Here is a 26,482-nt window from a genome sequence, read left to right as displayed (position 1 = left end):
CCTCTATCGTGTTAAGCCCAGACGTTTGGGGGCTTATTGTTATAGCAGCTAACCTAGCTAATCTGACTTGCCCTTTAGGCCTCTTACCCCTCCGTCACGTAACTGCCTACGTGTCTTTCTCTCTCACTAGTCTGGGAGCTCTTGGAGAGAAGAGGCCTTGTCTGATTTGTCTTTATATTCTTGAGGCTGATGGTCATGCCTACAATGTGTGTTGATTGAATGAATGAATATTGAGAGATGTTGCTATTTAAACTTATAACCAGAAAGAGAAGCTGTTGTTAGACACTTTTTTTCCATCAAAATTGGACTGGAAATCCTAGAAGCCTTCCTGGAAGAGATGATTAAAAATTAAAAAAAATTTTTTTTTTTAAATTGGGTTAGATAGCAAGAGAGGGACATCCCTAAAACAGGGACCACAGTAGACATGAGAGGGGGTTTAAATTGGTAGCAAATTGGGGAGTGGGGAGGGATTGAGGGAGAGAGAGAAATAGGATTTGGGGGGTGAGAGGAGGCCCAAAAACTGCATGAAGGGAAAAAAAAGCAACAGAGAAGAATGCTAACCCTCACCAGGCACTTTCTGGAGCCAGGCACTGACCCGCCATTCTTATTCCACCTCCCCCACGGGTCCATCTCCAGGAAATTTTACTAATGGGCCTCAGAGATGGAAGCATCTGTCAAGGCCATGTGGCAGGGAGACCAGGTTTCTTCCACCCCCAAGGCCATACTCTCTTTCCATCTCACTAACGGCGCCTGGGCTGCTCTGCAACAGAGTGGGGCAATCACACCCCATCCTTTCCCAGCAGCTACGTGCTTCTCCAAGACAAGAAGGTAGGTACGACCCAAGGAGCACTGGCCTTGGAGTCAGGACACCCAGGCCTTGGCCTAGTGCTGCGTGACCTTAAAAAAGTCCCTTTTCTTTTCTGAGGCTCAACTCGCCCCTCTGCAAAATGACGAATTGGGGCCAGGTGACCCTCAAAGGCTTCTGACTAAACTGGCCCAGGATCCACCCCTGCCTCCAGGGAAGGCCAGCCTCTTACAAGTGAAGGAGAGAGACCTTTGCAAGTTCTGTACCAGGGAGGGGTGGGAGAGCAGGAAGACCGCGGCGTGCAGACAGAGCGGCAGGGCGAGAGGAGAGATGGGACCCAACTGCAGCTTCCTCTTGGCCTTGGGAGTTGGAGAGGCCATTAAGGGAAACAGCAGGACACGAGGAAGGAGGTAAGAACCAGAGGTCAGTAGTCTCAGCTGTGCTTACCCCAGAACCCAGCCTCAGGTCTTAAGGACCCTTGTGTAATAGAGGAAGAACCTGCTTCCATGAGCTCTATCTGTAGCATAAGAAAAACATGTCAACACCTCTCCCAGAGCCAAGCACACACCATGTAAGCTTTTGGTGAAAAAGCTCTCCTTCAACATTCCTAGTGCTTGGGGTGAACCCCTCCTCACCATCCATCTGTGCTACTCAGGATGTAAAATGAAGAGGAGGGTGGAAGCCTTTTGGTAATTTATTTGGTCATTGATTCTTTGATTCAGTCAATCTTTATTGAGCACCTACTATATACTAAGTCCTGCGCTAGGTACCAGGAATGCAAGAAAAGACAAGTCAGTCCTCATGGAGTTGACATGGCGGGATGTATAGGCAGTCACAGTGATGACGTCAGCAGGATTCTTTCATACAGGGTTGTTCACAAAGGCAGTACACCAGAGAGCTCCCAAGAGAGAGCAGTGGGGTCACGGGCTGACTTTATTTTTTTATAATTTTTATTCTATATTGGAGTATAGCTGATTAACAATGTTGTGTTACTGGTCAGAATGGACATCATCAAAAAATCTAGAAACAATAAATGCTGGAGAGGGTGTGGAGAAAAGGGAACACTCTTGCACTGCTGGTGGGAATGTGAATTGGTAAAGCAACCATGGAGAACAGTATGGAGGTTCCTTAAAAAACTACAAATAGAACTACCATATGACCCAGCAATCTCACTACTGGGCATATACCCTGAAAAAACCATAATTCAGAAAGAGTCATGTACCAAAATGTTCATTGCAGCTCTATTTACAATAGCCAGGACATGGAAGCAACCTAAGTGTCCATCATCGGATGAATGGATAAAGAAGATGTGGCACATGTATACAATGGAATATTACTCAGCCATAAAAAGAAACGAAATTGAGCTATTTGTAATGAGGTAAATAGACCTAGAGTCTGTCATACAGAGTGAAGTAAGTCAGAAAGAGAGAGACAAATACCGTATGCTAACACATATACATGGAATCTAAGGAAAAAAAAAAAAGGTCATGAAGAACCTAGGGGTAAGATGGGAATAAAGACACAGACCTACTAGAGAATGGACTTGAGGATATGGGGAGGGGGAAGGGTAAGCTGTGACAAAGTGAGAGAGTGGCATGGACATATATACACTACCAAACGTAAAATAGATAGCTAGTGGGAAGCAGTAGCATAGCACAGGGAGATCAGCTCCATGCTTTGTGACCACCTAGAGGGGTGGGATAGGGAGGGCGGGAGGGAGGGAGACGCAAGAGGGAAGAGATATGGGAACATATGTATATGTATAGCTGATTAACTTTGTTATAAAGCAGAAACGAACACACCATTGTAAAGCAATTATACTCCAGTAAAGATGTTAAAAAAAACCCAAAAAAACAGTGTTGTGTTAGTTTCAGGTGTACAGCAAAGTGATTCAGTTATACACAGACATATATCTATTCTTTTTCAAATTCTTTTCCCATTTAGGTTATTACAGAGTATTGAGCAGAGTTCCTTGTGCTATTTATAGTACGTCCTTGTTGGTTATCTATTTTAAATGTAGCAGTGTGTACATGTCAATCCCAAACTCCCAATCTATCCCTCGGGCCGACTTTAGAAAGACCATCCAGGGAAGGCCTCTCTGGAAAGAAATATTTGGGCTAAGATATGCCTGATGAGACGGAGCCAGCCATGCAGAGAGCTGGGAGGAGGGAGCCCAGGAGAAGGGGGCTGGATGAAAAGACCCCGGGGGCCAACGCTCTCTGCAACCCAAGGCCATGGAGCTTCCGCTACTCACTCCCTGGGACAGAGGCATTTTGGGACCAGACCCCCAAGAAAAGACCAAGACTAAGGAAACTCTCTGGTCCGCAGGAAATCACAACCTCGGATTCCGGCGTCTGTCCTCATCGCTCCCGATGTTTGACAACTATTTTCCTTCCCACTCCGGGCCCAGCGTCCAAGTGCAGAAACACCGGAGCACGCCAATGAAATTGATTTAGTGTTGGCGGTGCACTCTCTTCCCCAGCCTCGGGCAGGAGAGATTTACGGCCCCTGGAAATGCCACCCCTCCCTGCTTCCTGTAAATCTCCCACCACATTTTGGGCGGCTGGAGCTATTTGGGTAACCTTTATCTGAACCAGAACTTCCTCGCCAGGAACTTCAGAGGGTACCTCCAGGAAGGAGGGGAGAACCTCAGGGGCCGACTTCTTCGGGGGATTCCAGGCCTGCTGAGGACAGCTGCTCCACAGGCATGAGGCAGAGAACAGAGTTCTTCTTTGATGCCGTGACGGCTTTGTGGGCATGGCACAAAGCCCCAAAGGGGCACTTAGCGTTTATGGAGGGCGTGTGGATAGGCAGCAGGCTATTAAGCCTGAACGTCGGGCCCCTCAAAATAAAAAGGATCGAGGGACTCGTCCGAGGCCAGATGCTCGTGGCTGCAAGGGATGCTGTGCGTGGTAGAGGAGAGAGCATAGCTTTGAGTCAGACGTGTCTTACAGATGTTATATTATATTATATATCAATGCGTTCACGGTCTGTCTCCCTGCCTGGAATCTCACCCGTCTCCATGAGGCCGGCTTTGATTATTCCCAGATACATCCTCAGCACCTAGAACCACGCCTGGCCCGTGGTGAGTGCTCAGTAAGTAGTCGGTGAGTGAATGGATAATTCCGAATCTATCCTGGCTCCACCACTGTGTGACCTTAAGCGAGTCGCTGCCTCTCCAGACCTCAGTGTCCTCCTCTGCATATTGGCGAAAAGAATCGATCAATCAAAATGTTAAAGGAGAGGCAATTTGCTTACACATTTCAGTAAACATTATCTCCCTTCTCTTTCCTCTCTGAAGCCTGGGAGTGAAGAGAAAAAGCACGCGTGCCGTGCCCTCAAAGCCACAGAAGCTGGGCCTCCACGTTTGGGGCACTTCCCTTTGCAGAAGGAGCTGTCACACTGGACGAGTCACTTAAAATGTGTGTTTCTTTGTGATTTTGCAACTAAGAGATCTTTGCAGTCACCTCCTGCACAGGCATGGTGCAGAAGAGGGCGGGGAAGCCCTTTGCAGCCTGCTGGGGTGGCCATGAGCTGTGGGAAAGGGCATAGCACTCTGGGCTCTAGAATGGAGCTAGCCCCTGAACAGCTGCCATGTGACGCTTCCTCCAGGAAGCCTTCCCATACCAGCTTTTCCTTTGTCTCAGAGGAAGCTGGGCTCGGGCCCCCGGAGCACCCATGTTCCCCTCTCTCAGAGTCCTGTCCCTCCTTTAATTGCTGCCTCACTGGACCTTAGAGACAAGGTCTGCCTCTTCCTTCTCTTTATTCCTGGGGTCCTTTTGCTGAGTGAGGGGACAGAGGGAGGAGGGGAGGTGGTCCAACCTCCCCTGGTGCCACAGTGACATTTATCCTGAACAGGCTAGCCTGTGGCTGCCATCTCTGGCCAGAAGGAGCAAACCGAAATTGCTTCAGTAAACAGCCCAGTCAGAGCAAACCCGGGCCTCATTAAACCACAATTAGGATTGCTGCTCTGGCTTCGAGGGAACTCCGCGTGGGACCTGAGACTGTTTATTTGAATAAGACCACGGCTGGGCGGCGGGAGGGGAGGGACAGAGGTGGAGGTGGAGGTCAGGCGGCGGGCGTTGGATCTTTCCGTCATTCTGGACACTTTAATAATGGGAAAACCTTTGACCTCAGCCCTCCCAGATCCCTGGATTCCAGAACCCAAATAACTATGGGACAGCAGTTTTGAATCTCCCTCAAATTCCTAATTAAATGGGATAAGGTACGGACAGTGCCCTGTGCATAGCAAGGACTCCATAGAGGTGAGTTACCTCTTAGTAATCTGGTTCGATATCCACACCAAAACCACAAGCAGAAAAGCTCACTTGCTGTCAGAATTCTTGTTTAAACTGTGAATGGCCACCATATCTTTCATTTGTCCATCATTTTTTTTTCCTATTGAAAAGCAAACAAGCAAATGAACAACCAGGTGTCTCTTGTGTATGACTTACTTCTGGTCAGTGTTATCGGTTTTCTCATTTTAGATGCAAGAAAAGAGGGGTTAGAGAGGTTAGGTGATTTTGCCCACTATTTTGAAGCCAGTATGGAGTTCTCCAGCAGATAATCCACTCAACTAACCATCACTTATAGAGCACCTACCGTGTTTGGTACTGGAGATGCAAAATGAACGATATAGCCCCTCCCCTCAACGTGTTCGTTATCTGGTTATCTGACAGTTCATTTGACAGAATTTCTGTGAGTCTCTGAAAGCAACTCTCATTGGACTAGACGAGGCCCAATGGCTGACGTCTTCTGGTTGGATGAATGGATTGTTGGCTCGATGAATGGGTGTAGGTTGTGATACTTCAAGATCCACCAGCATCCCACTGCCTAAGACGGAGGAGTCTGGGGCTGGGAATGGCATCGAGTGCTGTGAGTGTGATGCTCATGCTTTTAGGACCAGGGATCAGAGCAAGCTAATCCTACCAACTTCCCTGATACCTATGGCTCAGACTCAAACACGCCAAGCTTCTAAAGTGGGCATGGGGCAGAGTGGAGACAGGAGAAGACCTCGCGTTCAGCCTGGCCCAAGGATCCCCAGGCCAGCCCACCCAAGGCTCTGAGTGGGCTAATGATGATAATGGACAACCGTCCTACAGTTAAGCAGAATCCACTGGCAGATTCATTCTGTTCCAGGTGAAAAGCAGGCCACGTTTCCTGCAGCTTTAATGATTGCATGTCGGTGCATGTCTTTTTGTGGAGATCTAGAAGATAGAGCTGGAAGGTTGATTAGAAATCAATAGCAAACTTTTTTCATAGGTAAGAAAACTGAATCCAAAAGAGATTTGTCCAAGCTCATTTGGCATATTCTAGAATGTCATATGATATTAGAACATATTATAATATAGGATTGAGGACTGGCCTGGGATAGGGAGATAAGAGCCTTAGCTCTGCCACTAACCTACTATATGACCTTGAGCACTTTACTCCCTGCTCTCTAGGCCTTAGTTATCTCATCTGTAAAATGGGACAGATCTCTATAGTCCCTCTAGCCCTAAAAGTTAAGTGAATCTGGATTTCATATTATATGCGAAGGTTAGGCAGTATGGAGTATTATTTAATGAGTCATTGATATTTGCCAGGAGAATAAATTATATTTCCTCTGATTAGTGATGTCAAAGGAGGAAAGGCCCTCCTTGTAATGTTGAGTTGAATTTACACAGGCTTTTGAAGAAGTCTGTTGAAAAGGCCTTGTGACACAGAACAATGCCTGGTCAATACCGGGCTCCCAATAAACGTTTGTTGAATGAATGAAAGTGAGTTCCAGGCATAGGTTCTGTTGAGGACTGTTTACCGATGGATGTCAACTGGTCGAACATATGTGGGTCAGTGGGAGCTGGTGAGTGAAGAAACGACTGGTTGGATGGATAGACGAATGAGTGAATAGATGTGACATGCCTGAGACAGTGACCTGACAGGCTCCCTTGGGAGTGTTTGCTCTGAGGAGATCCTGAGGCCCATGCATAGGGCAGCCAGAGGTAGACCAGCAAGCCCAGTCCTATGGGCCTGCAAAGGACCCTGTTATGTGCAATTCCTACAGCTCCTCTGAGAGTCCTCTCTGAGAGTTCCCAGGGGAGATGCTAGGGGAGACCCTGGTGGAGGGTGCAGGCTGAGAGTGAGGGCTCACGGGAGGAAAGCACAAACTTGACCAAATCCCACTGCCACCCAGAGACTGTACTCACCCCAGCCCACCCAACTCTCACTTCTCTGGGTTTCCACGGAGATTCTCCTTTCCTTCCGCTGAATCCTCATCTTACTCTGCTTCACTGGTTAAGTGCATGAAGGCTGGTCTTCCTTCGCTGACCTGAGCAGGCTCTGTGCCTGCTTCATCTCGGCACCTCCCCTAGGCCAGGGCTGGCTCGTGGTAAGTCCCCAGTCACGGATTGAATGGATGAGTGAGTGACTGATTCTTAGGCTACAGCTGGTGGCTCCCTGAACCTCAAAGGGCAATGAGTAAATGCATGCTGCCCTCAATTGTTGTCGATACTTTCTTCTAACTGGGAATAACAGTGCATATATCACACCACCGTTAGCCAACCGTTTTTATATATTAATAGTAATACTTCCTTAGCAACAAACCCGATGTGCATAATCCTTTGTAGTTTTTAATGTTTTATCTCGATTCTCTCATTTTCATTCTCATAGCGTCCCTGAAAGGGAGCTAGGGTAGAGATCATAATCTCCCATTTGGGGAAGAAACTGAGGCTCCTGGAAGTCAAGTGACTTGTCCAAGATCATGTTTAGGGTCAGGGCGGGGCTGGGACACACCCAGCTTTCCTGATTCTTGGCCCTGTGCCCTCCCCTGGTTATGGTTTTCTACTTTCACCCATGGCCATGTTTAAACGAAACTAGGAGGCAGAGAACGGTTTTACCAAAGAATGTTTAAAAACAATGATGTTCTTAATTAATGACAAAAGCAAACGCACGCTCTTGGTGGGTTCAGAAGTAGCCAGCTTCAAGCTAATTGATTAAAATGCCGCGGTACCAACTTAGCGGCGACTTCGAAACAATGAATTCCAGCCAAGGCCACAATAAGCTGTTCCCCTGCCCCCTTTTTAATCATCTTTGTTGTTTTCAACTTTGCCTTAAACTCTTCTCTGTGTCCGGGCAGGTCACACCTGCCATGTTGACAAGCGTGGGGAGGAGGTGTGGGGCGCTGGGAATCCGTGGACTGTGGAGCTTTAATCTGACTCTTCCACGCTCTTGACCTGGAGCAAGTCACACTGCAGCACCACGTCTCAGCTCCCTCTCTTCTTTGAAATGGGGAGGGCAACACCTGCCTGATCGATTACAATTGTAAAAGGTAGGTAAAGGAGCCAGCGTAGTGTGTGACGCGGAGAAGGTGAATGATGAATGAACGTTTGCTTCCTCTTACTGCATCAGGTCCTTCAAGGACCTCAAGGACTCCTTAGAGTGAGAGGCTCTCAGAGGTGGGAATCTAATGGCTAAAGTCCTACGGCCCACGGTACCTGTCTCCTGCAGGACTTTTGCAATCAGGTCCTCTGTATCTGGTGTGACACGAAGCATGTCATTCAACCTCTCTGAGCCTCCGTTTCCTCATCTGCAGAGTGGCTGCCCTAATACTGACTTCAGTGCTTTGCTAGGCTTGAATGAGAGCACATGCAAAGATCTGGGGCTCAGTAAATGGTAAGCTCTCACTATCACTGTCACGTGGATGGCAAGGGGGAGAGCTTGGAAGAGGGAGTCCCAGCGCTGCCGCATCTGCGCCCTGGGCCTCACTCTGCTCATCTCTAGTATGGGGAGAAGGACTCCTGGCCCGCCTACCTGCGGGGCAGCTTGGAGAGCCCAGGAGTTACTTGATGGTCTTGACCTTGGCTGCACTAAAATCACCCAAGGAGCTTTAAAAACAACCCAATCCAGGGACCCACCTCTGACCAACCTAATCAGGATTTGGGGGGTTGGAACCCAGGCATGTGTGTCTCTCAAATGTCCCTGGTGAGTCTGATGGGCTGCCAGGTTTCGAGTCCCCGAGATAAAGTTGCGGCCTCCTTTTCCAAATCGTGGAGGCCTGCATACATGAGGGAGTCGAGCAGGAGGGCTCCCCTCCAGGTCCTGCTGCGGGGGCGACGGCGACTTCTCGGGGTCACCATCCCTTCCGCGGCTGGGTTGGGAGCCATCAGCCTCTTTGATTCCCTTTCAACACTTCCCAGGATTTCTGTCCCCTCTGAAGAGGGAAGCAGGGTGCTGGCAGTAACCGGGGCTTGCTAACTTTAACCTTTAAAAAAACAAGCTTTATTGTGAAGACCAAAAGGTCTTATAAACCTTAATGAGCGGCATATGTGAAACACATACGTGAATTGCTTGTTTGAAAAATATTTCCCAGCTAGCCTTCAATAGCAGAGCCTTTATTATTCTAAACGGGAGCTTGTCTTACCAGAGGACTGAACAAAACCCCAGTTGGAGATAATTATCTTAGCAGAATTCCCCATGGGTCCCTGGAGAGGGGCCGGGGGTGGAAGCCGCTGGAACACATGTGCTAACTTAGGCTGCCTTTGTGTACACAACAAACACAAAAGCTGGGCTCTCGGCAGCGAGGAGAATTCCGGCTCCTGAAGCGGTGACCTCAATATTCGTTCCGGGGACGGCAAATAGGTTGGTCTCCATGGGTGGGGGTGGAGGTGGGAAGGGTGGGGTGGGAGACACGTGTCCAAACTCCTCCTCCAGGCAAGAGCTGGCGGTGCAGGCAGAAAATAATGGGGCCAGCGATCGAGAGATGCCGGCTTTTCCAGTTCATTCCTCTTTGGGGACATGACTCTGAGCAACTCGCTTTCACCGTCTAGGTCTCAGTTTCTCCATGTGTAACATGGGGCCAGTGTGATGACTCCACAGGATGCCACAGTGATCAGAAATGGTTTAACCCAATGTACAGTGGAGGAAAGCAAACTCTGGATCAGTAAATTCCACAGGCAGCAACTTGACAGGCAACCCGCCTTCACCGTGAGGAAGACAAGGCTGGAGACACAGCCTGAAGCAAGAGTTTTGGGTTCCCAAGGACCCCCCGCTTCCCGGGACTGTTCAGACACCACTACCTGAAGCTTTGGGCCGTCAGCCTCCTGAGCCTGGCCCCCAGATATTCGGGGAAAGTGGGCCACTGGGCCTCAATTAGCTGGGTAATGGCTTCAATTCCCTACTGCTCCCTGCTCCTTAATTATCGGCCCGCTACCTCCCATCCCTGAGCTCAGGAATGCCGCAGCCCTTGCTCTTTTCCCAGCCCGGAAGTCACGAGAGGAAGCCACCTTGGTGGGACGTGTCCCACAGCTGCAGGCAGCCCAAGGAGAGGCGGGCAGGCCCCATCAGACCCAGAGCACGCTTTGATCCCCGTCCTCCCACTCCAGACCCCCTCCAGGGGCTTGGGGCAAGCCTGCTGTGTAGGCCTGGGCGAGGGCAAGGGGTTGAACTAGATGACCTCTGAAAGGCTGGAGGGCGAAATGGACCAAACCGGAGATTTGGAGCAGGAACTAGGGGCTGCCTGACAGTGTACAGCTGCTTTCACTTTCCCCAGCCCATAGTTTTCTCATCTATGAAATGGAGCTAATGAGGTCTCTCCAGAAGCGTCGTGTTTGTTAGGGTTAAGATAGTCAATTATGTGACATGCACGTATAATTAACTAGGTGCCTGGCACCCAGGTGTGGCTCTAAACAGCCCCCCTTCCCTCCTGCTTCTCCAGCCCCTCCGTCAGCAATAACCCTTTATGCCAGTGAGGCAGCTACATGAAGTGGGAAGAGTTTCAGAGCAGGGTCCGTTTCAGCCTTAGTTTCCCCACCTGTAAAATGCTGCTTCCCTAAGGGGACCTGACTCTTCCAGTGTTCTAGGGGGAGAGACAGAGAGCATCCCCCAAGCCCCAGGAACGTCCTCCCAGGCCAAGTCCTGCATCCGGCTGCTCTCCTTGCCCCCAGCGCACGCACCCTGCATGTTTTCCCACCAAGGTAAACAGAGTCATTAACACTTTATCTTAATTGCTACTAATGATGGTAAATTTGCCTGATTACGTAAAACGGGGCTTTCTGGACTAATTCGTTTCCTAAGCTGAGCTGGAACATTTAAAATTTCAACTGAGTCATTCCAGCTTTGCAGCTGAACCTTACTGGTCAATTGTGGGTTATTTATGGTGGATTTGACTTCTCCTTGGTACTGGCTACTGGGGACAAGTATGAGGCAGGAGCCAAAGGAAAGAACAACCACCCAGATTAGGGCAAGATCCTAGCAAAGGAAGAACTGGAGGGTGGTTTTCCCCTTGGTTCCTCCAGTTAATTCTTGTGTCAGCCATTTTCATAGGTTTTCTTAAGTATTCACATTTTTTTTTCCTTCCCATTCCATACATAAAGTGTTTTAAATCCAGACTCCATCAAACTGGCACTTTTACAAAATTCACTAAACGTTTCAGAGTTAGTTTTATCTTTACTGTGTTGTGTGTATATGTATATATATAAAAAAAATACATAAAATATTAAAATACTTCTTCCATTATTTTTTTAAACCAGAATTCCTTTTTGGGTTTCTTAACAATGTTGGCTGATTGTAGTGCTTAACTTTTCTTATTTAAATTGCTTCCTTTTTAAAACATTCAATAAATTGCTTTGAGGCTGGTGGCCGTGTGTAAATGACAAATGTACACATATGTATATTTCCTTCAACAGTCTAAACGTTTGTCAGGCTCTATGGTTGAGAATTTTAACTTTAAAAAAATGTGATTATCCAGGTCAGTGCGCCTTGGTCCAGCATTTGGTGGACTAAGTGGTCCAGCCTTTCTCTTGCAACCAGTGGTCCAGCCTTTCTCTTGCAAGGAGCGCAGGCTTACAGAGCCCCGGGAGAGTCGGGCTCTGAGTCATGTGAAGTCTGTGCTAGGGGATGTTCTTGTATATGCTCTTGACCAGGTAAATTTGATCTTTGTGGGTAAGTGTGCCACCTGTATTCACCTTTTCCTTCTCAAGTTTTAGGACATTGCAGTTTGCAAAACACTGCCATATCCATTTTTCCATGTGACTCTTACAACAGCTTTGAGGCTGAGGCAAGGCAGTGGTTGAAATCCCACTTTACAGATGAGTAAACTGAGGCCCACACTGACTTCCTTAAGGCTTCTCATGGACTCAGACCCAGCTCTTTTGAGTCTCAGAATCCAGTGATCGTCAACTGCTCTACCAACACAGGAGGGCTATCAGTGAGAAAAGACCAGGAGAGGAAGGCAGGAGCAGAGGGAAGGTCTCAGGTGTCATCTGCCCGTTTAGGTCCCTTGCATCACACTCTCAGTCTCTGTGGTTGCTTTTTTGGAAATTGATGACTAGACCATGAGCTCTTCCTGGTGGGGTCTGTTATAGACTGAACTGTGTCCCCCAACCCCCAATCCAATTCATATGTTGAAGCCCTAACCCCCAGTGTGACTATATTTGGAGACAGGGCCTTCAAAGATGTATTAAGGTTAAAGGAGGTCATAAGGGTGGGGCCCTAATCCAGTATGGCTGGTGTCCTTATAAAAAGAGGAAGAGAAATCAGGGATGTGGTTGCACAGAGAAAAGGCCATAACAAGAAGACAGCCATCTGTAAAGCAAGGAGAGAGGCCTCCAGAGACAATGACCCTGCTGACGCCTTGATCTTGAATTTCCGGACTCCAGAGTTGTAAGAGAAGACATTTCTGTTGTTGAAGCCACTGTCTATGGTATTTGTTACAGCAGCCCTTGATAAATAATACAGAGTTCCAGTCCCACCATGGTCACCTTTGCATCCCTCTTCCCCTGGCAGCTGGGTGATGGAGGTGGGCAGCCTTTGGGTGGCTCAAAAATGCCAAAGACTTACCCTCCTTAGAGCACATGACTGCCAGACTGAGAGCAGGGTGCGCAGGACCCTGGGCAAATAATTTTTTTGCCAAGGCCTTGTCTATATAAACAATTTAAATGAAAGATGAATTATGAAATTCATGGGCCCATATGAGGCACAGTTGATTCTCATTATTCATGGTAGTTATATTTTATAACATCACTGTGACCACTGATTTAGCGAATACTGAACCTTGCTCCTGGGGGAAATACAGGTTAGGTTCCTATAAGATTCTGGTCACATTTTTGTCAACTGATCAGCACATAATCTTGTTCTATGTGTTTCTGTTTAAAGACACCTTATTTAATATATATTTTGATCCATTAACATTGACCTCAGGGTCAATAGCACTGTAACTCATGCCTGAACAAAGCTTATCTCTGTAAGGCACGTCACAGCCTCACACTTAGGAACACTACTAGACGACACTTCAGCACTATGCTTGGGTGCCACATTTTAAACAGTGAAATCACCAAAATAAAATAAAAGCACTAAAATGCAAAAAAAAAAAAAAAAAAAGAAAAGAAAAAGACAGTACAAGAAGTTTACATCTCTGAGAAGTGAGACAAAAAGTAGACATCATCTGATTCTACCTTAGCTGGGAACGTGCACTTTGGACAACTCAAACTTTTCAACACTCTGCACATGTCTCTGAATGACTGTGAAAGCACCGTGAATATTAGTTTGGGGGTAAACTACATTTTGGTAAAGGCACAAATTTGCAAAGACAGAATATGTAAATAATGAGGGTCAACTGAATGGTGGTTTCTTGTTTTTCTTTGGCCTTGCTGTGTAGCATGCGGGATCCTAGTTCCCCAACCAGGAATCGCACCTGTGCCCCCTGCAGTGGAAGCTCGGAGCCCTAACCACTGGACCGCCAGGGCAGTGCCGGTATGGTAGTTTCTTGATGAAGATTTAGAATAATGGTAGCAAGAATGGTATATATTTGTTTATTGTCTGATTAGTGCTTGTGAAGATTCCTCAGTGTCCAGGCACCACCTCTGACTCTTCAGATCCGGAACCATGTCATCAGGATCTTTACCGTCAAATGCTTTAGTCATGGTTAATTTCCTATCTCCCAGTTTGAGAAATCATGCCGTGGCTCTTCCAAATCTCCTTGTATTGAAACAATACAGAACGACTTGCCTCTGCGGTTTTCCAACACCATTTATTGAAGGCTGGTTACGTGACCACCAAGGCAAGTCTCACCCAGAGCAGGCAGGAAAACGTGACTGGTCACTCATTTTCTGGTCATGTTAAATTTACTGCTGGGAATTTTATAACATAAATGTAGAACGACACATCTTGAGCGCTTTAGGCCATAACCATTGCATTTTTAGAATGTGATCTCTTCCAATGTTGACCTTGACGATTCACACACTACGACCAACAGGCAGGATGGACAGAGGACCTGTGGGCACAGGAAAAGAGCTCATTTGCATAAGAAACGTCTGTCCTCATATTTCACAGCTGAAGAAGACCTGGGGAGAGCAACGCATCCTCTTGTCGATTGAAGGCAAGAGGGGACGTTGACTGGAAGGGCCCGTTGGCTTTGTGTAGCAACTGTCTCAGGAGCCCCAGGAGAAGACATGAGAAGGGTTTGGCCAATGGTATGGGGCCTGTGGAAGGTATGGGGTGTTATCCTGGTGCCAACAGTAGGGGTACACAGGGCACAGATTGCTGCCCTCCCCCACTCCTCCCTTGGGTAGGGTAGATTTCAGGAGGCGCTGTGGTAGAACACGGGTGGACAAGAGCTTGTGCATGGGGTTCAAGCCCAAGGATCAGTCGACAAGGGTAACCCAGAATCCTGAAGTTGTCCTATATCTATGGTGAATCAGAGTCTCCCCAAACCAACATGTCACCTCCATTCTGGCAGCCCATTTTTGTTTAGTCCTGGAAAAGAAGTACCATGTTGGCAACAGAAGTGATCTGGACATCAGGCTGCTCTTCTGGGACTGGTACCCAACCATTGGAATCCAGGACAACCCCATAGATGTAGAGCCTAGAGCTCCTTGAGGCATCTGGTCAACCAGATGTGGGCAGGCGGAAGAGGGGCTAGAGAGTCAGGGAGGACCCCAAAGGGGAGAAATGAGCCCTAGGGCCCACACCGGTCCCAGTTTGGACTTGGGGTGCCCTGCCCAGATGGCATTGCCAGCTTCCAGAATCCCAGGCATGGAAAGGGGTGGGGCTTGGATAATTTTGAGGGGAAGAATGACCAGCATGTTGCAATAGTCCAGGTTACACATGTTTGGTGGGATTGTAAATCAGTGGACCTCCTTTGGAAAGCATTTAGTAGTAACTGCCAAAGCTAAACATACATACACCTTACAACCAGCAATTCCTCTCCTGGTTGTATAGTCAATAAAAATGAGTGCCTGCGTTCACCAAAGGACTTGCACACAAAGATTCATAACAGCATTATTCATAATAGTAAAAACTGGAAACAACTCAAACGTCTATCAACGGTAGATTGGGTAAATAAATTGCAGGGTATTCATACAATGGTATACTAAGTAACAGTGAAAAAAATCGACATGCGACAACGTGGATTAATTTTCCAGACACTATATTGAACAAAGAAGCCATACTGTATTGTTCCACTTCTACAAAGTTCAAAAACAGGCATATTATACTAGAGGTCAGATAGAGGTACCATTTTGGGGGAGGTATTAACTGGGAAAAGGTACAAGGGAGCCTTCTGGGGGTACTGGAAATGTTCTAAATCTTGCTTTAGCTGGTGGTTACATGGAGGTATACATACATAGAAACTTATGGAGCTGTGCGTTTAAGATTTGTATACCTTATGTTTGTTAGATATATTTCAGTTAAAAATGTTAAAGTGTGTGTTTGTGTGTGTGTGTGTGTGAGAGAGAGAGAGAGATGGATGGACTGGAAAAAATAGGTAGCAATGGGGATGGTGGGGCAGGGAGCAATTGATTAGAGAGATGTTTAGGTGTTAGAGCCTGACTTTAACCATTCAAAGTAGGCCTCACCATGGAAACAGCCTAAATGTCCATCAGCAGAGGAATGGATAAAGAAGATGTGGCACATATATACAATGGAATACGACTCAGCCACAAAAAGAAAGAAATAATGCCATTTGCAGCAACGTGGATGGACCTAGAGATTGTCATACTACGTGAAATGAGTCAGAGAAAGACAAATACCATGTGATATCACTTATATGTGGAATCTAAAATATGACACAAATGAACCTATCTATGAAACAGAAACAGACTCACAGACACAGAGAACAGACTTGTGGTTGCCAAAGGGGAGGGAGTATGGGAGACGAATGGACGGGGAGTTTGGGGTTAGTAGATGCAAACTATTACAAATAGAATGGATGGACAAGAAGGTCCTACTGTATGGCACAGGGAGCTATAGTCAATATCCTGGGATAAATCATAATGGAGAAGAATATAAGAAAGAATGTATATATAAAGAATGTTAATTTCTGTACAGCAGAAATTAACTCAACATTATAAGTCAACTATACGTCAGTTAAAAAGTAAATTAAAAAAATATATAGGGCTTCCCTGGTGGCGCAGTGGTTGAGAGTCCGCCTGCCGATGCAGGGGACACGGGTTCGTGCCCCGGTCCGGGAAGATCCCACATGCCGCGGAGCGGCTGGGCCCGTGAGCCACGGCCGCTGAGCCTGCGCGTCCGGAGCCTGTGCTCCGCAATGGGAGAGGCCACAGCAGTGAGAGGCCCGCGTACCACACACACACACACACACACAAAATATATATATATATATATATAAAATATATATATATATATATATATAAACAAAGTAGGTCTCACTGTCCTCATAAGGGAAGTACCTGGGGCTCAGAGACAGTAAGCAGTGGAATGGGGATGGAAACATCCACTGCTCCTGAGGCCACATGCTCAGGGAAAGTGATCCCATTCCCTGCTCTCGGGTGGCCACTGATCCATCTAGGCTGGTCATGACAATCCTTTTCCCTTTGCCAGAGAGTAGTTTAGGGCTTGGCAGGGGACCAAGATCTTCCCGATCAGATGTGAAGGGAAATCCACTGGGGGCCACCGAGCAAGGTGTCTTTGCTTTAAGGAGACACGAGGAATACGTGCTTCTCTTCTGTCTAGGGGCCTCGTTGTGTCTGTCGGGGTGTCTCAGCTGGAAGCGCAGCTGCCGTGTCTGGAGCAGGGAGGGCTAGCCAAGGCCAAAGCTGACACCCAGAGGGAGCAGAGTGGGGAGATGGGGCAAACCTGGACACTGGTGACACTTTCAGCCACTCCATTAACCAGTCCTAGACACACCCTAGCTTGGTACTTCTCCAAGGCCTCCTGGCCTGCAGTGGACCCAGTGAGGAACACTTCTTGTCCCTTGGCTGTTCCTGACAGTGTTTGTGCAAATACCCAGGTGAAGTGGGTGAACCCACAAAGTGAACCCAGGTGAAGGGCTGGGAGCCAGGCACAGGGAGGGTTTCAGGGCTAGAGGATGGCTTCAAAGGATGCACATGATTGGGGCCAGGAGCGAGGCAGGGGGAGGGCCAGGGAGAGAAGACGTGGCTGCAAAGGATGTAGGAGGTGCTATCAGTGCCTTGTGCCTGGTCCCCCTGCCCACCGGCGAGTCCACTCAGCATGGTGGGGGTCCCCATGCCTGCGGACAGCTTCCCATCTCAAGCACCCACTGCGTCTCAGCTCCCTGAACATGAGCCCATTCATCCAAGGAGTGGGTGCAGCCTGGAAGTGTGTGTGTGTTTAGTGGGGAGGGTTAACGCTTCCAAGGTCAAACCTCGAGCTAGCCAGCCTCTGGGGGAACCCCGCCTCCTTGCCGTCTACCCCACTGTGTACCAGAGTTGATCATGTGGCCAACAGCATACAACAGAGGCAACAGCGTGTCGCTCCTGAGGTTAGATGACAAGACTTCAGCTTCCATCCTAGGTGCTCCTTCTCTCTTCCTCACTCTCAGGTCACTCACTCTGGATGGAGCTGTGTTGTGAGACGTCCTGCGGAGAGGCCCACAAGGCCGGGAACTGAGGCTTCCTGCTGACAGCCATGCAAGTGGCCATCTTGGGAGTGGATCCTTCCGCCCCAGTTAAGCCTTCAGAGATGGCAGCCCCCGCGGACAGTCTGACTGTGGCCTCATGAGAGACCCTGAGCCAGAACCCGCCAGCTAAGCCTCTCCTAGATTCCTCACCCAGAGAAACTGTGAGACAATAAATGTGCGTTGTTTTAAGCCTGTAAATTCCGGGCCACCAAATTGTTGCTCAGCGATAGATAATGAAGACAATTCTTAACCAGCAGGGGACAGGAATGATGCTTCCAACCTCCCATCTTTGGAGGAACAATTCTACACCATGATTCAGAGGATTCCCGGTGGGACTGGGTCACAGTTACCAAAGTGAAAACCAGCTCCACAATGCACCCCTTCCTGACTTTCCCTCCAATCCCATCTCCTCTTCACTCCAGCTTTCCAGGATCATTTCTCAAATGAACAACCTGCACCCAAATCCTTGTCTCAGGCTCTGCTTTGGAGGGAATTCAGTCTAAGACAAGGGACTTCATGGAAAAAGGTTTAGAAGCTAGAATGTGAACACTCCACAAGGGTAATGGGGGACAGAACTGGTTGACATGAAAGTGTTTTTTTTTCAAGAACACTTTTTTTTTTTTATTGGAGTATAGTTGATTTACAAAGTTATGTTAGTTTCAGGTGTACAGCAAAGTGAATCAGTTATACATATACCCACTCTTTTTTTTAAAAGATTCTTTCCCATATAGGTCATTACAGAGCATTGAGTAGAGTTCCCTGTGTTATACGGTAGGTCCTTATTAGTTATCTATTTTATATATAGTAGTGTGTATATGTCAATCCCAGTCTCCCAATTTATCCCTCACCTCCCATCCCCTGGTAACCATAAGTTTGTTTTCTACATCTGTGACTCTCTCCTGTTTTGTAAATAAGTTCACTTGTACCCTTTTTTTTTTAGGTTCCACATATAAGCGATATCCTATGATATTTGTCTTTCTGTGTCTGACTTACTTCACTCAGTATGACAATCTCTAGGTCCATGACATGAAAGTTTTAAGGACCATTAGCAGACAGCCTGGAGTTCCAGATTCATATGCTGCCTTGGGAAGACTAGATGAGTCCTCTTAGTCTACTCAAAGGGCTGGATGCCATGTTGCCCCCATCACCAGCAGCAGGGTGGGAGGAGATCAGGATGTGTGTCTCAGCTCTCCTAACAACTTGCTGTATTCAGTTCACTTGTCTCCCTGGGCCTCATTCACTAATCTTAAATGTGACTAGTGCATCTCACTACTCTAGACAGTGGTGAAGACTCATGACAGAAGAACCATAAATGGTGAGGTGGTCTCTAAGTCCATTCCACTCACATCTCCTGAGATTAGCATCTTATTGCCACACCTTGGGTTGCCTCCTGGGGAGACTGACCTGGTTTTTGAACCACATCAAAACCATGGGGACTGGGGATGGGGCTGCTTGTGAGTTTTAAGAGCTATCTGCTTATCCTTCTGCCATGTCACTAAGAGATGAGATGGGAGGGACCGATTTCTCACATTGGAAAGTGACAGCATCATTTCCTAATTATCACATTTGGGGGAACAGATGGGGAAGCATGTGGAGGAATTATGGACTTCTATTTGAAAGGGGGGCATGTTTTCTAAAGAAAGTTACCTCCGAATATTTCCACCCAGTTGTCCTGAAAGCATTTGGGGTTTACAAGGCATTTAGTAAATAAGATGCTTTTTTACAGATGAGGAAACAGAAGTGGGTAAGGGGAGTCAGGATGAATATCTATTGAACACCTGCAGAGTGCCAGGTGTTTCACATTCTGAGTACATTTCATGCTTACAGTAACCCTGTTTCAAAAACAAGAAAATGGAGGCTCAGCTATTGAGAAGTAGAGCTGGGAGTTGAACCTAGGATTGTCTGGCCCCAAAGACCCCTTTAGAGTTTGCCATGTGCAAATGAATGCAGCATGGGCTCTACCATCCTCATGCTCTTGGGTTATTGCACAGGTGGGCATAAAATGTCTGGACACAGTTCCTCAAAAAGTTAAACAGAATTACTGTATGACCCAGCAGTTCCAGGACTAGGTAGATACCCGAAAGAATTGAAAGCAAGGACTTAAACAGATCCTTGTACACCCACGTTCATAGCAGCATTATTCACAACAGTCAAAAGGTGGAAACAAGCCAATTGTTCATAAACAGATGAACAGATAAACAAAATATGGTGTGTGCGTACTGTGGAGTATTATTCAGCCATAAAAAGAGATGAAATTCTGACACAAGCTACATCACTGATGAACCTTGAAAACACTATGCTAGGGAAAATAGGCCAGACACAAAAGGACAATTATTGTACGATTCCACTTCTAGAGTAGGTACCTGGAGTAGGGAAATTCACAGAGACAGAAAGTAGAATGAAGGTTACCAGGGGCTGGGGAGAGGGGGCAAGGGGAATTATTGTTTAATGGGTACAGAGTTTCAGTTTGGAATGCTGAGAAACTCCTGGAAATGAATAGTGGTGATGGTTGCCCACAAATGTACTTAATGTTACTAAATTTGCACTTAAAAGTGTGAAAATGGTAAATCGTATGTTATGTGTGTTTACCTCAATTTTTTTAAAAAAAAAAAAAAGCCCTGGCACGGGGCAGATTTCTGCTCAGTCTGTGGGAGCCTGAGTGGCAGAGAGATGAATGCCGATGGGATAGATCTGGAGAGGCGTCTGGGAGGGAGCGGGATTCAGCTGGGTCTTGAAGGGTATGTGGATTTCATTAGGCAGTTTTGGAAAAAGAAGGGCATTCCGGTGCTGATGTGAGGATGAGCAAGAAGGATTCATAAGGGATGGGAGGATATACACGCCAGGTTGGACGCAGTCCAGTAAGGCTGGAGCAGTGTGTTCATGAAGAGTGTAATGGCAATGGGGATAGGAAGGGAGGGCTGGAGGACCTCGCCTGCCAAGAAGTGTCCCTTTCTACCTGAGGTTGAACCTGAGGGGCACCAGCAGTGTCCTGTTACGCAGAGACACCTCCTCAATGCAAAGGGACATCAAACATAGCAGTGCAGAGCAATTCTGTGTGACAGCTCTAACCCCCTACCCATCTTCTCCTCACTGGCACCTGGTCTCACTGCCCTGAAACAAGCTGGCCACGCCCCAACCTCCACTCCCCGTGGCCTCTGCTGCTGAGACCAGCTCAAGGTCCTGCCACAAAGATACACTGGCTGTTGGCTAAACAAGGACCATTACCCTTTTCAGTTTTAGAATCATTTAGATGGGCTGCATCCCTAATAAACACGAATACACCCATGGACTAGGAAGGGAAGGTTTTCTCCTACTCGTCTGCTGCCATCCAGCCTCATGATGTTATTACCAACGCCTCGGACCCCTACCACACACATGCACTAGGCTAGGGGACCCGAGGGCAGGGTCGTCCTCAGCTCCCATTCCCCAGTCGGCACCCTGCAGGCACCTGGCACTCAAGGGTCTTGTGCTGAATTGAATTGAACAGGATCTCACTATCTACCCTTCCACACCCTGGGTTTTGAGCACCATCTGGCCCCCCTGCCCAGAGTGCCAACCGTAGAGTTGGCACGTGGCATTTATTTGATCAATCTCAGATGTGTAGTTGAGGTTGGAGGACAGAGGTGAGTCAGTGCTCATGGATTTCCTGTCCTAACGAAGTCGAGTGGAATAGACTGAGAGCTGGTACTGAAGTACCTTCTGGTACTGAAGGTGGTGACGGGCCCCAGCAGACAGATTTGTCTCCAGCTTCAAGCTTCTTCCTAAGAAAGAACACCTTGGGCAGTTCCAAGATTTCTCGGGTGATGGTCAAAGTCTATACCTGCCTGGAAAAGCCAAGAGATGCCTTTGTCACGTGGACAAATAAAGGGATGTACCGCCGCTGAGCAAAGATCAGGGTGATGGTGAGAGTGGCCATGGACTCAGTGCCGGTAAGTTTTCCATGAGTTATTTAAATTCTTCTTTCCCCGGGAGATAAGCAACCCTCATGGGACTGGCTGACCACTCTCCCAACAGGTACTCTAAGTTCTAATCCAAGCCCACATGCTCTGGGGAGGTCACACGTGTCTTGCACCTTGCACTCTCCCTAACAGGCGCTGTCACCCGGGAGGCGTTATCTACCGTCTACACTCACGTGACCCTCAAACCACTGTCTCCATGCTGTGTGGTCATACATCCTGCTGCCCAGTGCCCACCATCATTGATGTTTCCTCCACAGGATCTCCAAGCCGTCCTCTCACATCTGCTCCCCTAGGGCCCCCGTCTCCCCTTGGGTTCCTCCATCTCCCCAGCTTCCCAAACCTGTGCATTAGGCTTGCCATCCTCCTGCCGGTCAGAAAGTCCATTCAAGTCTTCCATCGTTGTATCTCTAGAACCTCGCCACTTCCTTCCATCCCAGCCGCCACTGCGTCAGGTCAGGCCACCGGGACCTATCACGTGGATGGGGGCTCCCATGCTCCCCTAACTGAAACGAGGATGAGACCGTCTCTCTAAAAAGCTTATCTTCTTCAAATGACTCTCCTGTTAAAACTTCATCAATTGGTCTTCCCTGGTGGTGCAGTGGTTGGGAGTCCGCCTGCTGACGCAGGGGATGCGGGTTCGTGCCCCAGCCCAGGAAGATCCCACGTGCCGCGGAGCGGCTGGGCCCGTGAGCCATGGTCGCTGAGCCTGCGCATCTGGAGCCTGTGCTCCGCAACGGGAGAGGCCACGGCAGTGAGAGGCCCGCGTACCGCAAAAACAAAACAAAACAAAAAAAAAACACTTCATCAATGATTTTTCTGGGGTGGCTTTTGCTTCTGTTCTAACACCCTCAGAGATTTGGCTCCTGAGTTCTAGAGCCCAGGACACTCTCTGGGTGACCCCAGAGCATACCCAGGTTTAGGCATCACTGGCCTGCACGGCCTGTGCCTCTGTTGCCGGGACGGGCTGCTTCCGACGCGTGCAGGCCTCACCCCACTCCTTTACTCTTACGAGCACAGCAAGACGTGGAGACCCAGACCACGCTCCCCGCCGGAGCCTCTACCCTCGAGGGCTGGTCCATCCCTGTGCCCTCAGCCACGCGCATGTCCCTCCGGCAGAACACGGAGGACACTGCACTGTCCAGATTTTGACCATGACCTCCATCCTTCCGGTTAAGGAATGTGTCCTTTGTCCCTGGGCCCCCAGCAAAGGGCCAGGGCAGGCATTCAGGAACTGTTTCTTAAAAATACAGTGTCTCTTGGACTTCCCTGGTGGTGCAGTGGTTGAGAGTCCGCCTGCCGGTGCAGGGGACACGGGTTCGTGCCCTGGTCCGGGAAGATCCCACATGCGGCGGAGCGGCTGGGCCCGTGAGCCGTGGCCGCTGAGCCTGCGCGTCTGGAGCCTGTGCTCCTCAACGGGAGAGGCCGCAACAGTGAGAGGCCCGCGTACCGCAAAAGAAATAATAATAATAATACAGTGTCTCTTAGCTTTCAGCTTTTTAAAGGCTTTTTATTAGAGTCTCACCCACGCAGAGAGATGGACAAACCCCAAGTACATGGCTCCATCGGTTTTCACATGTGAACACACTTGTGTCACTGGCTCAGAGATTGGCCTCCCAGCACCCAGCGAGCCCCATCTGCCCTCTCGCACATCTGCCTTCTAGAAGCAGCGTGTGTCCTCACTCCTGACCCTCCTGTGGGTGGAACCACGTGGCACGTACTCTCCTGCGTCTGCTTCCTCTCTCATTCTATTGAGCTTCGTCTGTGTTTGTGTTGTCGCGGTTCCTCTGTGTGGTGAGGGCCGTCGGAGGTGTAGGTAGGAGTGATGGGTGTATTCTCACTTCAGCCTTCAGACTTTGGGGAGCAGAAGGGGGAAAAGAATCCCTTCCCTATGTGGGTTCTGGGGCTGGGGCTTCTGCTCCCTCCTCTGCCAGGGCCCGCCCTCTGCCCCCCACCACCCCACGGTCGCTGTAAGGACGAGCCTGCCCCTCTCTGGCTTCAACCCCTGAGTCTATGGTGGGTGAGCTCCGAGTGACGTCTTGGGTCCCTTCTGGCCCCGTCCATCTCCGCCCCAAGCTCTTCATGCCTCATGCCCGGCTCCCCTCCCCACGGAGATGACTCAGGCTGGGGGAATGCCAGGCTGCAGCCTGATTCGATTAAGGGGAAAGAGGGGCCTTGTGAAGCCACAGGGCAGGCGTGCCACCACACTGATCCCTCAGAGGATGCTGATAATGGGGCGAGTGGCCGGGCCGAGGCTGAGGCCGGCCCCAGCAAACCTGATTACAGGGTCTCTGGCTGCAGCCTGCCTGCATCTCCCAGAGAGAACAGTCTTTATTCCCTCAGGCAGGTCCCTGGACAGGCAGTTTAAATTGAATCAGGCCCTGGTCCCTGGCACAGAATGGGCCATTCACTGGCCCTGCCATCCCCTAGCAGAACAGACCCTCAGCCATATGGCGGCCTGGGGAAACTGGCTGGACGTGTGGCCAGCGGCCAGCCTTGCAGCGGCCTGCACAGGCCAACTCAGAAGTAGGGCCGTCTCCAGGGTCCGCGGTGCCAAGCCCGAGCTGAGGGACAGATGCCCGGCTGACAGCCATCGTGGGTTGGGTGAGCCAAGGGATCGAGGGCAGAGGGAGAGGCAGGAGGCCTGGGTGGCCATCGACACACCCCGTAACAGTGGTGGCTCTGGTCCCAGCCATGTCACATAACCGCGGTGGGACTGTGGAAGACCACTCGGCCTCCGTGGTGCGTGGCCTCATGAGTGATAGAACAGTGGTCCCACCAGGGCTGCTGTAAGGACGACACGAGGAGAGGAATATGCCCAAAAGGCCTTCGTGTTGGTCTGCGGCTTCTCTGAGGCGAATGGGGGCCCTCAGTCCGTCTGCAGGAGGGGCCTGAAGCCCCAGGCAGAAGCATTGGCCACATGGTTCCTCCCGTTTGCCAGTCCAGTGGGCATCAGCCTGACATCTAGCTGTCTGTGTGGTTGGCCGGTGGCCTGTCAGATACCAGCTACTATGACATCTTCCTAGAGGGACCCGAGACACCACTCTCGGATTTATGGATAGAGAAACTACCCCTCAGATAGGTTAAGGGACCTGCCCACATCAGAGACGAAGGGGGGCCTGAAATTCTCATCTCCCAGCCCCAAATATTGCAGCTTTTTACGCTAGGCATTATTTTAGAGATAAGGAATCAGTGGCCAGAAGGGGGAAGTGACTCCCGCAAGGTGCACTGTGGACAGCCCCCTTAAGGCACCCACTGTGCCCGGGGCCGGCCAGGGCTGCAGCAGCAGGGCTAGTGCACCTGAGACGCTAGTTTGGGGGAGCCTTCTTGCTGACGTCTCAAAGGCCTGGAAAAAAACACAAAAATAAATCCTTAAAAACAGGTTTGGCTGCTGCACAGCAAGCGTTCTAAACTCGGACCCAGAGGCTGCAGCTCCCGGGCAGGCCCCCTCTCCACGCCCACCCCGGACTGGCTCTGGCTCTCGGTCTCTGTCCCCGGCTGGAGCTGAGTGAGGGTCCCCCCAGTGAGCACCGCAGAGCATCACCTTGGTGCACCTGGCTTCGCATCAGACCTGCCTCCCTCCTCTTGTTTCCGTGGAAACACCTCAAGCCCCACGGATCAACTCTCACCTGAGGCTTTCATTAGCCCGAACATTGGAATAAGTTTTGATTCAAACACGACGCTTTTTAACGCAGGGAAAAACTCGTTTTGTGCAAGACCCCATTATGCGGAACGGACAAGCGGGTTGATGGCCAATTTAGTTAATAGAGCTTTGCAGCTGACCTTGAATTAAAAGTGCAGGAAGCAGCCTCCATTTCCCCCGGGAAGAGTCACAGGTGTAACCACAGCGGGCTGGTCCCACCCCATCCCCCCTGCTTCAGCCACTGCCTCCCCCTCAGCTCGGCGAGCAGAGGCCTTGCTCCAGTACCTCTCGGGGACTCTAGGGCTCCAGGCTGAGCCCTAGATCTCTAGCTGGGTCTCACGCCTTCCTCCTATCCTTGCACCCGGGTCCCCGCCCTTCACTCAGCACCGCGTGCTGAACTTTGAATACACGGTGTTCCCCCCAGCCCCCTGCATTCGTAGGTGTGGCGTGCCATCCCCCTGCCCCCCAGAATATCTGTATGTATATCCGTCTCTTCATTTTTAATTGTCTCAAGACACTACTAAGTATTTCTGACCCTCAGTCTCCTCCTTCGTAAAGTGGAGTGATGACGCCTCCTGAAAAAATACAGGTAAAATACCTACCTGGGCGGTAGGATTAGAGGCTGCGCTACCTACCGGCGGAGGAACAGTTTCGCAGCTTCTCTGTGCCTGTGTTTTCTCACCGTGGAGGGCGGGTAACATGGTCCTTCCCTCCCTGGATTGCTGGGAGGTTTGAGTTAATACAAGTAGGCTGCTTGGGATAGTGACTCCATGCTGGAGCATGTGATGGTGACCGTTTCTTCTTTGGAATGGAGGTCCCATCCCCTGCCCCTCACTCTTGTTAATGGAGAGACCCTCCACATGGTTGGCTAGAGACACACGGGACGCCCTGGCCTGAAACAACTCCTAGGAGGATCCTGGGAGAGTCTCACACAGAAACCAGGGCCCTTCTTCCCTGGTGGGTGATCGCTTGGGGTCACTGGGGCAGGATGGGACGGGATGCCTCTGATCTGTGTTGATGACAAGTGCTGCTCGCTGTGTGGGTCCCGGGCCCTGGGAGCAGGTTCCTCAGGAGGCTGCTGCCCTCTGCTCTGGATGAGGCTGGACCACGGCTGCCTGCACACACCCACCCCCGTCCTCTGCCTATGCTGTTCGGGGCTTCGTCCCAGCACCCTTGCCTGCACTATAGGACACCCAGGCGAGGGTTCACCTGGACCCTTCCGTCAA

This window comes from Tursiops truncatus, chromosome 14 (genome assembly GCF_011762595.2).
Source record: "Tursiops truncatus isolate mTurTru1 chromosome 14, mTurTru1.mat.Y, whole genome shotgun sequence".
Classification (NCBI taxonomy): Eukaryota; Metazoa; Chordata; class Mammalia; order Artiodactyla; family Delphinidae; genus Tursiops; species Tursiops truncatus.
The sequence above is the reverse complement of the archived record's forward strand: the minus strand, read 5'-3'. Positions refer to the sequence as shown.